At 37.6% G+C, this 15,813-nt stretch overlaps 1 protein-coding gene across 15 annotated transcripts in view; it reads left to right on the top strand.

Annotated features, from left to right (window-relative positions):
* The window catches only part of TMEM117 (transmembrane protein 117), a 234,518-nt gene that overhangs the window by 43,561 nt on the left and 175,144 nt on the right, over positions 1 to 15,813 (top strand). Inside the window, exon 2 of one of the 15 annotated variants that reach the window (XM_072654281.1) lies at positions 3,261 to 3,367. The exons of the other annotated variants lie outside the window; for them this stretch is intronic. The gene's annotated coding sequence lies outside the window, so the exon portion shown is untranslated. The remainder of the gene's footprint in view (positions 1 to 3,260; positions 3,368 to 15,813) is intronic. 15 annotated transcript variants of the gene reach the window in all.

Here is a 15,813-nt window from a genome sequence, read left to right as displayed (position 1 = left end):
TAGGAAAATCACTTTAGTGGTTGAATGGAAAATGGGTTGGAGTGAGGATAGATTTAAGGCTGGCAGATTCATCAGCAGGCTATTGAAAAAATCCAGACACAAAGTGATAAGGGCCAACACTGGAGTTGTGGCAGTGTCAGAGAAGACAAGGGGGCATATTTGAGAGATGTTTCTAGTGTGAAAACAAGGCTTGGCATCAAATTTGGATGTAGGTAATGAGAGATAGTGTGAAATTGAAGATGACTCTAGATTGTGGGCCTAGGAGGGTGGTGTTGTCCTCTACAGTAACAGGGAAGGTGGAAGGGATGGGGTATGGCTTAGTGTGAAAGAAAATTAATTCCATTTTGGACATAATGTGTTTAAGATATTTCCTGGATGTCCCGTTCGAGGTACCTGTGAGACCACTGGAGATGTGAGATTAAAGGTCGGAAGAATGTTTGGGGCAGGATAGGTAGACATTGGAAAGTTGCTGGTTTGAGTTTGTAGACTGCTAAAAAAGTTCTCTCTCTCTTTTTGACACACATACACACACATAAATATATGCAAATAGGTACACTTCTCTTTTCAATTCTGTTATTTAAAAAAACCTTGTCAGTTTACTGATTTCTGCTTTCTTTTATCTGCACAAATCAAGTAAAATGAAAAGTGAAAATCCTGAATGCCCCTTCTCAGCAGATACCTTTATTGGCCTGCATTGAAATCAATTGCACATTTATTAGCATTAAAGAGTAATGAACTGAAATTTTTCAGTATAAGAAGATATATCGTTTCCCTGGAATAAAGGATCCAAATACTGTAAAAGAATACCTCAAGTATTTAATCAAGCCAAATGATGTAAAGGCGTTATAGTTTAGCAGTTTAGTTGATTTTTAGGCCCTCTTTTCTTCACCTGATTGAGATGATTTATTCAAGAGCTGAAGAACCCTTCATCTGTTTCACCCAGAGGCTTCTATGTTCTTTACTCCACTCCTCCTTCCTCTTTCCATCTCAGGTCTTCTACCTACATGAAGTAATGCTAGAAACTTCTGGTGAAAACTCCTGTTAAGTGGAACTACATTAGGTAGCTGGACCCATTCATCAACAGGAAAATAATATATGTATCAGAATGACTTCATTGATTAGTGAAATGCAACTTAAATGGAGAATGGACAATATTTTGTAAGAAAGAAAAATATGCAAAAAAGATATAGTATGTTGTATTTAGGAAAAATGCTGAATTTGAAGTTAAAAGACCTAGATTTGAAATCTGTCATAATTTGAATTAGTATTATTATTCATAAGACCTGGAATAAATTGCTATCTCTGAAACTCAGTTTACTATTCTATTAAATTAAGGCATTGGCCTAGAACAATTCACAGGTCCTTTTCCAATCATACCTTTGAACAAATAATAGTGATAGCTGTATTTATACATCTCTTTAAAGTTTGCAAAGAACTTTACATATGTTATCTCATTTGAACCTCACAACAACTATGTGATGTGGGTGTTATTATCGCTATTTTACAGTTGTGGAAACTGAGGCTGAAAGAGATTAGGTGACTTGTTAGGACCATGTAGTCAATCAGTAAGTATTTATTAAGTTCTTACTATGTTTTGGGCACTATATTTAGTGCTGAGAATACAAAGAAATGCATAAAGTCAGGAAGTGAAGTGTCACGTGTGAGCAGCAGAATCCAGTATAGCTAGATTATAGAATGTGTGGAGAGGAGTAAAATATAGCAAGACTGGTAAGATTGGAAAGGGAAAGTTTGTGACATGTCAAAGAATGCATTTCACAGTTGATCCTGGGTACTCACTTTTGGAATTTATTAAAGAGGGGAGTGACATGTTCAGATCTTATTAAAGAGGGGAGTGACATGTTCAGATCTATACTTTAGGAAAATCAGTTTGGCAGCTAAGTGAATGAAGAATTATAGCAGGGAGGAATTTTGAGGCAGGGAGACCAACCAGCAAGTTGTTGCAGTAGTCTGTGGAGGTGATGAGGTCGTGTACCGCTGTGATAGCAGTGAGAATGAAGAAAAAAGGATATACATGGAAAATGTTGTGATATTACAAGATTTGACAACTGATTGGATATGTAAGGTGATTGGGAGTTAAGGAGTCAAGGATGACACTTAGGTTGCAAACCTGGGGAACTGGAAACATGTTGGTATCCTTGATAGTCATGGTTGGGAAGTTTGGTAGTGGGGGTGGTTTTGAGGAAAGAGTTCTGTTTTGAAGATATTAAGCTTGAGATGACCATGAGTCATTCACTGTGTGATGTACAAAAGACAAGCCGTTGGTGATGTGTAACTGGAGCACAGGAGAGAGAGATTGGAGCTAGACATGGAAATTATCTACATAGAGATGATAAACTCACTTAAAAATTTACCTCTAAAGCCTTGTAAAGTCACTAAGTGTGATAGTATTAGAGGGAGGGGGCCTGTAGAGGCAGAGCCTTGGGATATACCTTTTTTGATCTCTCCCTCCCTCTTTCCCCAAATGTTAAGCTGTTAGTGCCTTCTCTCTGAGATTACTTTCCATCTATTCTGTTAATATTATACTTATATAGTATAACATATGTAAATGGACATAGTAGTTTGCATATTTTTTGTTCTATCAGACAATAAATATTTATTAAGCACCTACTTTATGCTAGGCATTGTGCTAATCTTTATTAGAATGTGAGCTTCTTGAGGGACTGAGTTTTTCCTCTTTCTTTGCATCCCCAGAACTTAACACAGTTCCAGGAACATAGTAATTACTTAATAAATGTTTGTTTTTCAAACTTTGAGTGCTCTTCAAACAACTGCCTAGGCAAAGTTAGCTTGTTAAAAATAGTTGCAATGTCTCAGGAATCATGAATTAAAACAGAAAGAGTTTGGAAGAATGAACAAAACATTCAGTGAAAGTGCAATAGGGATTATGTGTCTGCAGGGAGTAGAAAAGGTTTTCTGCTTGAGATATTGGAGAGAGCAGTTTACTGGTACCTTTCCCAACAAGTGGCAGCAGGGGTGTGTGTGTGTGTGTGTGTGTGTGTGTGTGTGTGTGTGTGTGTGTGTGTGTGTGTGTGTGTGTGTGTGTGTGTGTGTGTGCGTGCACATGTGCGTGCACGCACTTTGTGCTGTTTTTCTTCAAGTCATTGGTTTTCACAACCACTTTAGATGCAGGTGCTGGGGAAGAGATAAATCCCCCACCTCCAAATTTCTCTTCCTTCAGATGGAAAATGTATCAGTTCCTCTCAAATTCCATTCCTTTCTCTTCCTGGTCTTCTTCCCAGAATTTTCTGCACACCATTTCCAACCAATCACCTCCTGCACGCACAGCCTCTGGAGTTTTTCCTGAACATCCATTGCTGTGCATACTGGGATTGCTATGCTTCAAAAGGTGGGTTACATGTATTATGTAACAAATTTGTAGTGGACCCAGTCAAGTGTGAATTCGTGATTTTCTCCAGCTTTTTTCAATAGCACGTGATTATTAGTAATCCAGGGCTAGGACTGTGCAATAGTGTCAGCAGTAGTACAAGGGAGCAAGGTATTTGAATGGAAAGGACAGTGTACACTTGAACTGATTCACTAAATAAAGAGGTGATGGCCTGGGAAAGATGGAAAGAAAGATTAAAGGCAGTGGTGAGGATAAAGAATAGTGTTAGGGGCAAAAAGACATAGGAAAAGCTGGAATGATAAAAGATTATGATCACATGAAGTATTTACAGAATTCATCAATATTTGTGACAATATCAAGGGTATAACCATCTCTGTGTGTAGCTGAGGAAAAGCAGAAGTTATGAAAACTTCTTATAGATTGAAGAACTGAGAAACTGGGAGAGTTCAGGGAGCATCAGTGTGTATATTGAAGTCTTTCAATATGTACTGATATAAGGGATTAGGTGAAAGACTGTGAGTCAGGCACTGAACTCATTGACAAATGAAGTTGACCAACAAAGGATTAATAATGTCCATGAGGACATGGAATGCGTGATAAATTTTGGATAGTGTGAACAATGAAGGCATAGAAGTTTTTGAGTGATAATGGTCAAGGGAGAGGCTGAACACAGCAGCTGGGAGCAAGGAGTATTTTAACTTCCCTGCCATGACCAGCAAGTCAGGGCAGCGGAGGGGAGTAGAGGGGAAGGAAGAAGGAAATAAACATTTTAAAAGTACTTACTGTGTAAAGTGCATGGGGTTACGTAGAGTTAGACACAACTGAACAACAACAATGACATGTGCCAGGTACACCTGCTAAGCCCTGGGGATACAAATAAAAGCAAAAAAGATAGTCCCGGCTCTCAAGGAGCTTTCATTCTAATGCAGGAAAACAACATACAGAAGGGAGCTGAAAACCTATGCGAAGGTGGGTGGGAGGTGAGGGTAACCTGAGTCCAGAAGCCAGAAACAGTGCCAGGAGAGGAATAACAGTTTGCCTGGGTCCTTACACAAAATGGATACTCCAGGAGAAACTCAGCAATGGGAGAAGGGGGTGGGCCGTACTAAGGGATGTGTTAAGTTGAAGAAGACATGGGAACTGTTGAATGTTCCAGGGTAAGGAGTCCCCAGGCATTGACAGAAGTTCCAAGGTGAGTCAGCATTGTTTGAAAACCCAAGGTTCAGGAACAGTGCCAGAAGTATAAGTAAAACTTCAATGTTACTGGAAAGGGTGGCCAGGAACACCATATCATCAGTTTACAGTGAGTGCAAGAAGATAGAAGAAGTGAGAAAGGCAAAGATTTAAGATGAAAGCAAATTTTTAAATTATTGAACAGAAATTTCAGAGATTACAGTGGAGGGGATGGGCAGAGCAGATTAGGAGTGGTACGTTTTGGAGGTAGGGTTGAAAAGGTAGAACTGAGGAAGTGGTAATTTGGGGATAGGGAAATAGGGTTTGTACATCAGCAGCCAGGAGTTCAGAATCAGTAGGATGAAGAGAGTATGAGGGGAATATACTCACCATTGAAGAATGAGTCTAGGTAGAGTATCAGTGATTGAATAGAGAGTCATTGAGATTAAGCAGATGATTAGGTTGTTCAACATCTTCCATTGAGATCCAACCTTGTAGTGATGTGTTCTTTGCGACTCAGAAGTTCCTGGGCTCCTATCTCACAGTAGACAGTAACAAGTGTAGTTTTTGGCTGGGGACAGTTTTGTCAAGAGTTGGCAGTGTTGAAGAAGTATGATTCAGGATAGGTTTCGTCAGGGGAATTCTCTTGAGAAGGCTTTAAGGTAAGACAGAGACAGGAGAGGCAGGAAGTCAGGATCTGGAATTGGTACTGGGTGCTGGGGAACGGTAGTTGTCTCAGATTTCTGGGAAGACCCTGAGACAGAATAGCAGTCACAAAGTGAATAGATCTATACAAGGTGCTAGCACACTGGAAGGAAGACAGAGGTCATGGTATGTGGACTGCCTATATCTAGGGCTGGTGCAAGGTTCTGGAGAAGGCCCTGGAGTAAAGATCAAGGCCTGACTGGTACAAGGCATTAGGAAGGATTTTACAACTATTAAGTATATGACAGAATTTGAACTCAGCTCTGCCATTGCCATCATCAGAGAAGCACCATGATATGGTACAAACAATCAGGAGAAGAGACCTGCGTTTAGTTCTTGCCTCTACTGATATGTGTCCTTGGACAAATGTACCTGTTCTTTACCTATCTAATTTGAGGAAAGTGCTGTACAAATAGCAAAGTGCTATGGAAATGAATAGTGGTTTTACTACAGGATGCAGGATGAATAAGTTTTATTGTAGGGGAGAAATTGGTTGGGGGATGAGGATAGAGAAAGACCCAGAAGGTGGAGTTATCTTTACCTGATAGAATGCCACAGTGAGTGTTCTGGGCACCAGGAAATACTGGGTGCTTGAAATTCAGAGGCTGCAAAGGGAGACACCTTAAAGGTAAACTTCTTCTTCAATTTATCTAATTTAACCCTGAGACTTGAAGATCCATTAAGGTTTGCCTCTTATTTATCTTTCTACCGTCTTAGTGACTCTGAAGAATTCATTGATGAGAAAAGAGAAGTATAGAGTTGAAATGGCATGTTAGAAAGGTTACACCAATAGTCAATAGTTGGGTTGTAATAAGGACCAAGTGATCTCTTGATGTTCAGATAAGTATGTTTTTAGATACCTCGGATGTTGGCAGCCTATAACCCTCACTGGTCTGGGAGATGATTTTGTGTATGTATGTGTGTGTGTATGTATGTATGTGATCACACACGCAAACACAATACGCACATCGCTGATCTCCTTTGCATCTGCTCTACGTTATGTGCATTTGAGCACCTTTCTGAACTGCCTAGATAAGCCCCACCTTTAAGGAACATAAAATCATGTAGTTTCATTGTTGACCATGAAAGAAGTTCTGGCATTCCCAAGGGACAAGGCAAGACTTGCTCTGTAATTGCTGCTGAACCCAGAAAAGCTAAGTTTACAAGTATATCGTCCTTCCAGCTGTAAAAGAACTATAACTTCTTGGTGTATCTACACATATGTGTATATACTACACAATGTATTATATGCGTATTGCTGTATCTTGGCAAGGATATAATGCTAGACATATGAATATATATATTTGAATATCATATCTCTTTCTAATGTAGAAATAATATGATTATGCACCAAAATTTTCCTAGTCTGGTCAAGACTTGTTATAACTTTTTATGAATATTTGATGACATGAACTCTGAAATGGACAAATCAGTTAATAGTTGGTGATCTGGGGCCAATAAACAAAATATGCTGAGAAGATTTCTATCTAGACCTCTTCATTGAGATAATTTATTCCCTGCTTATCCTCTTTGTGTCACCACCTACTTATATAGTGTCTATTCTTTTTTTTTTTTATTAAACTTTTAACATTTATTTTCACACATTTTTGGGTTACAAATTTTCTCCCCTTTTTTCCCCTCCCCCCCCAGATCCAAGCTTTCTAATTGCCCCTGTGACCTATCTTCTCTCTCCTCTATCCTCCCTCCCTGCCCTTGTCTCCATCTTCTCTTTTGTCCTGTAGGGCCGGATAGCTTTCTTGACCCCTTAACCTGTATTTCTTGTTACCCAGTGGTAATAACATTACATTTTGTCCTAACACTTTGAGTTCCAACTTCTTTGGCTCCCTCCCTCTCTACCCCTTCCCCTTGGAAGACAGGCTGTTCAATATAGGCCATATCTGTTTAGTTTTGCAAATGATTTCCATACTAGTTGTGTTGTATAGGACTAACTATATTTCCCTCCATCCTGTCCTGTCCCCCATTACTTCTATTTTCTTATGGTCCTTTCCCTCCCCATGAGTGTCGACCTCATATTGCATTCTCCTCCCCCTGCCCTCCCCTCTATCCTCCCCCCCATCCTGCTTGTGCCCCTATCCCCCACTCTCCTGTATTATGAGATAGGTTTTCCTATCAAAATGAGTGTGCATTATATTCTTTCCTTTAGTGGATTGTGATGAGAGTAGACCTCATGTTTTTCTCTTGCCTCCCCTCTTTATCCCACCATTAATAAGTCTTTTGCTTGCCTCTTTTATAAGAGATAATTTGCCCCATATAACTTCTCCCTTTCTCCTCCCAATATTTCTCTCTCACTGCTTGATTTCATTTTTTTTTTTTAGTATGTGATCCCATCCTCTTCAATTCACTCTGTGCACTCTGTCTCTATGTATGTGTGCGTGTGTGCATGTGTGTGTGTGTGTACTCCCACCCAGTGCCCAGATACTGAAATGTTTCAAGAGTTATAAATATTGTCTTTCTTTGTAGGAATGTAAACAGTTCAACTTTAGTAAGTCCCTTATGATTTCTCTTTGCTGTTCGCCTTTTCATGGTTCTCTTCATTCTTGTGTTAGAAAGTCAAATTTTCTTTCCAGTTCTGGTCTTTTCATCAGGAAAATTTGAAAGTCTTCTATTTCATTGAAAGATCATTTTTTCTCCTGAAGTATTATACTCAGTTTTGCTGGGTAGGTGATTCTTGGCTTCAGTCCTATTTCCTTTGACTTCTGGAATATCCTATTCCATTCCCTTCTGTCCCTCAATGTAGAAGGTACCAGATCTTGTACTATCCTGATTGTATTTCCACAATACTTGAATTGTTTCTTTCTAGCTGCTTGCAATATTTTCTCTTTCACCTGGGAATTCTGGAATTTGGCCACAATGCTCCTAGGAGTTTCTCTTTTTGGATCTCTTTCATGCGGTGTTCTGCGGATTCCTTGAATATTTATTTTGCCTTCTGGTTCTAGAATCTCAGGGCAGTTTTCCTTGATAATTTCATGGAAGATGATGTCTAGGCTCTTCTTTTGATCATGGTTTTCAGGTAGTCCCAGAATTTTTACATTGTCTCTCCTGATTCTATTTTCCAGGTCAGTTGTTTTTCCAATAAGATATTTCACCTTATCTTCCATTTTTCGAATCTGCGCGGTATGTTCTGAGATATCTGTCTTTCTCGAAAAGTCCAAAGCGTCCATCTGTATCATTCTAGATTTGAAAGATCTATTTTCTTCAGTGAGCTTTTGAATCTCCTTTTCCATTTGGTTATTTCTGCTTTTGAAAGCATTCTTCTCCTCATTGGCCCCTTGCACCTCCCTTGCCAGCTGAGTTAGGCTAGTTCTCAAGGTGCCAATTTCTTCAAGATTTTTTTGGTTCTCCTTTAGCAGGGAGCTGATCTGTTTTTCATGCTTCTCCCTCATCCCTCTCATTTCCCTTTCCAGTCTTTCCTCCACCTCTCTAACTTGATTTTCAAAATTCCTCTTGAGCTCTTCCATGGCCCGAGCCCATTGGGTGGGCTGGGACACAGAATCCTCGATTTCTGTGTCTTTGCCTGATGGCAAGCATTGTTCCTCCCCATCGGAAAGGAGGGGAGGAAGTGTTTTTTTCTCTCCGATAAAGTACCCTTCAATAGTTTTATTTCTTTTCCCTTTTCTTGGCATATTCTCCACCTAGTGGCCTGAACTCTGAATGTTCTCCTCACACCCACCTCGTCTCCTGGTCCTCCCAGCCAGCGTTTGGGGACTGAGATTCAAATGCTACTTCCTGCCTTAGGATTTTTGGCGGGGGCAGGGTTGTTATTCAGTGTTAAATTAAGTTCAGGTGGTCAGGGGCAGGGCCGCCTCTCTGGCTCAATTCCCTCAGGCGGTTTATGCACAGACCTTCCACAATGGATCCAGGCTCCCGCCCGCTTGGGGATCCGTTGTCTGCAGCTGTGTCTCAGTCCCCACCTCCCGGGGGGGCCCGAGCCATGGGGGCACCTCACTCCCCTCTCAACCTGCCAAAGAGACTCTCTCACCTACCCCCGTCAGTCACCTGTTGGTGGGGAGCCCGTGCTGCTGCTGCTGAAGATCCCACCTCCGGAGCCCTCTTAGGACTGTGCCTCTCAGAGCCGCGGCCGCCGCTGCAGGTCCGGGCTGGGCGCCGCGTCTGCAGCGTGACGGACCTTTTGCGAGAGGTTTGCAGGTCCCTCTGTGGGTGGAAGGACCCGCGTGGCCCCTGGAGATCCCGTCTCGCAGCCCTCTCGGAACTTCTTCCCACGTTGTCGCTGCCGCGGTAGGGCTGCTCTCTGCTTCTCGCCCCGGCGCCCAGTCCACGGCGCGAAGGACCCCCCGCGAGAGGTTTGCAGGTCTCTCTGGAACAGAAATCTCCCTCGCTCCAATATTCCGTGTCTCTGGGTGCAGAATTCGCCCTGGGTTAGTCCCCTCTGCCGTTCTGTGTTTTGTGGGTTCGGAGCTATGTGTATGTGCGTCTTTCTACTTCACCATCTTGGCTCCGCCCCCCTATAGTGTCTATTCTGAATTTATTTCCTTTATAGGGTATTTTTTATATTCAAAGTTGGGTGAGATTATCTTTGATTTGCTTCCAGCTCTGTGACTGTAACTAATGGAGTTATAAGACTTAAGAGGATGGAGAGATCATTTTTGTTTGTGATAGTCAGAGAAAACTTCATGTAAGGGATAGAATTTGAAGTGGATCTTGAAGGATTTCAATAGTCAGAGAATGAGAAGAAGAGTATATAGCAAGCTTAGATTGGGAAAATGCAAGGTTATGTTTCTAGGTACAAGATTTGTGTAGGAAACCATCCAGAGTTGATCAGTCTCCTTTTATCTGTTCTTCTTTCCATAATTTCAGTGTGCTTAAAGTTACCATCATCAAGGTAATTGAAAAATGGGCATCTATGTCAAGGAATAATATGAGATGATGAAGGAACATTTTACTTCAGTACTTCATGGATCTGATTTAGCTTATGAAGGTATTTTCTCTATTGATACCAATTGTAGTCTTTCTATACTTTACTAGATTGTTTTTGAGAGATATTGTTACTAAAATATTCATCACCCTGAGGTCAACCTGGTGATGAATCTCTCCAAACTTAACAATATCGTGTTAGGATTGGGGATGAAAGAATGAAATAAGAATAATTTTAGCCCTCAAATAACTGGCAAAATACATTCTTGGTTTCTCTCTTTTTTTTGTTTAAAAATTCTTGTTTTATTATGAGTGTTACAAACATCACTTTATTTCTGTAGAAAAGTTAAAAAAATAGTTATTATTAAGTAATTTCCTTTTTAAAAGAAGTTTTTAGATGCTTTTTGTTTCTGTCAGTTATTTCTGAGTACTAAAGAGGTAGGACAGGATGTCTCTAATCATTTTTCTATTGAACTCCCTGTAGTGGCTGTTCTACACCTCTTCTGTCTTGATGTATTCCACACGACTTCACTTTTACCCTCTCAACAGAGAACTTCCCCTCATACTTGACTGAGAAATTAGAACTCCCATTTTCTACATCTCAAAATCCTTTGACTTCTCTCATTCTCTCCTTTACTTTACTGTAGTCTTTGATGAAAAAGTGTATGGTATCCTTCCAAAGGCAATATCCACATGCACTTTGATCCTAACCCCTCTAATTTGTTTTAGCAGATTGTCCCCACAATTATTTCCTTTCAGTATCTAATATTAAATCTCTGCTTAACTCTTGGTATCTTTCTTACTGCTTTCTGCCTTAACCAGGCCTGAACAATTTTTTTTTTTTAAAGCATAGAGATTTTTAGTTTTTTTTTTTAGTTCCAATTCTCTCCTGCCCCTTTCCCTTACTGTGGTTTCCACTCCAATGAGAAGGAAAGAAAAAAAAAACCTATTACATATTAAGTATAGTCATAAAAAACAAATTTCCATATTAGGATTGCTCCCAATGCCCCCCAAAAAAGCAAGAATAAAAGAGAAAAAATACACTCAATCTGCACTGAGTCCGTCATTTTTATATCAGAAGTGAAGAGTATGTTTTTATCATGAGTCTTTTGGAATTGTGATGGATCATTAAGTTGATAAGAGATACTAAATCTTTCCAAGGTAATTATCTCTACAGTATTGCTGTTACTGTGTAGATTATTTTAACTTATTTTGCTTCAGTTGATACAGGTCTTCCCAGATTTTTTTGGAACCATCATTTCTTACAACACAATGGTATTCTTCATAGATCTTCTTGATCCTTTCCTCAATTAATGAGCATGCCCTCAGTTTTTTATTTTTTGTAACCACAAAAAGAGGACATAAATATTTTTGTACATATAGGTCCCTTTCCCCTTTATTTGATCTTCTTGGGGGCATAGATAGCTCTGGTAGTGGCATTGATGGGTCAAAAAGTGTTCACAATTTGATAGCCTTTTGGGGCATAGATCCAAAATGTTTTTCAGAATGGTTGGAGTAGTTGGACTAGGTCTAGCAACAGTTCATTACTTTGCCTAACTACATCCTCTCCAGCATTTGTTATTTTTCTTTTCTTATCATCTTGACCAATCTAATGGGTATGAAGGTTGTTTTAATGTGTATTTTTCTAATTATTAGTGATTTAGAACATTTTTTCACATGACTCTTGATAACTTTGATTTCTTCCTCTCACTTATTCATATCCTTTGACCATTTAACAATTGGAGAATGGCTCTTATTTTTTGCAAATTTGGCTCAATTACTTACATATTTTAGAAATTAAACTTTTATTAGAAACTTGCTGTAAATAATTTTCCTGTTTCCTTCTTTTCTTCTAATTTTGGCTGCATTGGTTTTGTTTGTCCAAAACTCTTTTTGATTTAGTATGATAAAAACTATTTCTTTTACCTCCCATGAACCTCTTTATTTCTTCTGTGGTCATAAACTCTTCCTCTGATGATAGATATGACAAATAATTTCTTCCTTGCTCCATTTATTCATTTATTGTTTATATCATCCTTAATGTCTCCATCTTATACCCATTTTGAGTTTGCCTTGGCATTCAGAGTGAGATGTTCCAGTTTCCCAAATGTTTTTTTTTATTTGTTTTTGTTGTTGTTGTCATAGTGAGTTCTTACCTCAATAGCTGAGATCTTTGAGCTTAGCAAATAGTAGGTTACTGTGGTCATTTGCTTCAGTATGTTGTGTGCCTAATCTGTTCCACTGATCAGTCTCTCTATTTCTTATCAAGTGCCAAGTTGTTTTGATATATGTTTTTATAGTGTGGTTTGAGATTTGGTACAACTTGGTCCCCTTCCTTCCCATTTTTTTTCAGTGGCACCCTTAGTATTCTTGACCTTTTGTTCTTTCAGATGAATTTTATTATTTTTTTTCTAGCTCTATAAAGCTATTCTTTGGTAGTTTGATTGATATGCACTGAATAAGTAAATTAATTTAGTGGGAATTGTCATTTTTATTATATTAGCTTGGCCTACCCACAAGCAACTGGTATTTTTCCAGTTATTTAGATCTGACTTTATTTTTGTGAATTAATTTTTATAGCATTGTTACTTTTATTATATTTGCTCATCCTACCTATCAGTAATTAATATTTCTCCAGTTATTTATATTGCATTTATTTGTATGAAGAGTGTTTTGTAATTTTGTTCATATAGTTTCTGTGTGTTTCTTGGCAGGTAGACTCCCAAGTACTTATACTTTCTGTGGTTATTTTAAATGTAATTTCTTCTATCTCTTCTTGATGGATTTTGTTGATAATGTACAGAAATCTTTATGATTTGCATGGGTTATTTTACATCCTGCAGCTTTCCTAAAGTTGTGAATTGTTATGACTAGTGTGTTACTTATGACTCTCCAGAGTTGTCCAGGTAAATAAATCATCATGTCCTCTGCAAAAGTGATAGTTTTGTTGCCTCATTGTTTATGTTTATTCCTCCAATTTTTATTTCTTATCTTATTCCTATAATTAGAATTTCTGGTACAATATTGAATAGTAAAATGGACATTCTTGGTTCATACTTGATCTTATTGGGAAGGCTTCTAGCTCATCCCCATTAAATAAAATGCTTGTGCTTGGCTTCACATGTATTACTTACCACTTTAAGGAAATCTCCATTTATTCCTGTGTTTTCTAGTACTTTTTAAAAACACAGTAATGGATGCTGTATTCTGTTAAAAGATTTTTCTGTACTGAAATTGTGATTTTTTTATTGATACAGTCAATTATGCTTATAATTTTCTTAATATTGAACTAGCCCTGCATTCCTGGTATAAATCCAGCCTGGTCATAGTCTCTAATCTTTGTGACATATATCTATAATCTCCTTGCTATTGTTTCATTAAACAAATTTTACATCAGTATTCATTGGGGAAATTTGTCTATAGTTTTCTTTCTCTGTTTTGACTCTCAATTTAGGTATCAAATATCTGTGATATTTGTATCATACAAGGAATTTAGTAGGACTCCTTATTTACCTATTTCCCCCCCAAAGTTTATATAGTGTTGGAATTAATTATCTTTAAATGTTTGGTAGAATTTGCATATAAATCCATTTGGTCCTGTTCTCCCCTCTCACCCCTCCCACATCTTCCTTAGGGAGCTCATTTATGACTTACTCAAATTCTTTTTTTTAGGACAGAATATTTAAGTATTCTATTTCTTATTGTTATTCTAGACAATTTGTATTTTTATAAATATTCATCGTTTATACTTTCAGTTTTATTGGCATATAATTGGGCAAAATAGCTCCTATTCATTGCTTTTATTTTCTCTTCATTGGTTTTGAATTCATCTTTTTCATTTTTTGATACTCATAATTTGGTTTTCTTTTTAAAAAATCAAAAGTGGTTTATATATTTTCCCCACAAAGCCTCCTAGTTTTATTTATAAGTTCAATGTATTTTTTTTACTTTCAACTTTATTAATTTCTCTTTTTATTTTCATGATTTCTACTTTATTTCTTAAATGGAGTTTTTTAATTTACTGTTTTTTTTTAGATTTTTTTTTAATTGCATGTCTAATCATTGATCTGCTCTTTCTGTCTTTTATCGATGTGTCTAGGGATATAAAAGTTACCCTATGTAGTCCTTTGGCTGCATCCCACAAATTTTGTATGTTGTTTCCTTGTTATTACCTTTGATAAAATATTAATTGTTTCTACTATAACTTTCACCCACTCGTTCTTTAGGCTTAGATCATTCAGTTTTTTATCTATGCTTCAAAGATCTTTTGTTGAATGTAATTTTAATTTGCATTATGGTCGGACAAAGATTCATTTAGTATTTTTGTTTTGCTTTTCTGCATTTTTGTGAGGTTTTTATTCCCTATAAAAGGTCAAGTTTTAGAATATGTCATGCACAGTTGAGACAAGACTCAGTAAAGAAACAAAAGAGAGGATAACTGATTGGGAATGCAAATATATGGAAGTGCAAGACAATCTGAAAAAAAAGAGAAGCAAAAATCAGTAATATTAAAAGAAAACATGCTCCCCATACAAGCAAAACAATTCTGTCAAAGATAAGATGCATAGATACAACAGAAGAAAGGTAAAAAAATACCTGAACAGCATAAATGGAAGAAATAAGAAAACTACTTAGAACTTATGAACATAGAAAACAAAGTGCCAATCAAAAGAATCCATAGACCACCTCCAGAAAAAAATTGAAAGTTCAAACTACAAGGAACATAGTGGTTGAATAACAATTCCATAAAGGGAGATGTCAACCTTATAGTGGGTATTACCTGAGGGGATTTGGTGCTTAGACCACTCATCCTAATTGGGGAAAAGGGGAGTCAGAACTCTTGTGAGCAACTAACGGAAGAGTGAGAAGACATGGCACCAGGGAAGAAATTTCAAGGTAAATGAGGGAAAAAACAGGGAGAGGGAAAAGTATAAAATGAACAATATAATCAGGGATGTAGGAAGAATCCTATCATGAGAAAATTGGTACTGTGTATCAAGTAAACCCAAAGAAGCAGAAGTTACAATTATGCTGTTTAACAAAACAAAAAAACACATCCAAAAACATTAAGAGAATCAAGCAAAGAAATAGCATTAAGCTGAAAGGAACCATAGACAGAAAACCAATATCAGTATTAAACTGATATACTTCAAATACCTTATCATCCAAATTTATTAAAGAAATATTGTTGACAATAATATAATAGTAATAGGAGATTTCAATGTCCTTATCTTAGCCTTCTATTAAAGCCTAATCTATTAGCCTAATCTTTTAAAAAGATGGATCAAAGGGAAAAGATGGAATTGAACAAATTATTGGAGAAACTAGAGCTAAAAGATTTATGGCATCTTCTAAATACAACTGCAGAAGAATATGCATATTTCTCAGTACCACATGGATTTTTTACAAAAATTGACTATACATTAGGGCACAGAAGTATTGCAAACAAATATAAAAATAATCAATGCATTATTTAAAGACCAAAATGCAATACAACAATAATTTAGAGACCGAAAGCAAGATACAGGCTCAGATGGAAATTTAGCAATGAAATCTCAAATAATGACTGTATGAAAGAATAAATCATAGAAATAATGAATAATTACGTAGAAGCAAGTTATAGTGATGAAACTTACAAAATTTCTGGGGTGTGGTTAAATTAGCCCTCAAAAGAA

Source organism: Notamacropus eugenii, chromosome 3, assembly GCF_028372415.1.
Source record: "Notamacropus eugenii isolate mMacEug1 chromosome 3, mMacEug1.pri_v2, whole genome shotgun sequence".
In the NCBI taxonomy this organism is placed as follows: Eukaryota; Metazoa; Chordata; class Mammalia; order Diprotodontia; family Macropodidae; genus Notamacropus; species Notamacropus eugenii.
This window is presented reverse-complemented; position numbering and strand designations above follow the sequence as displayed.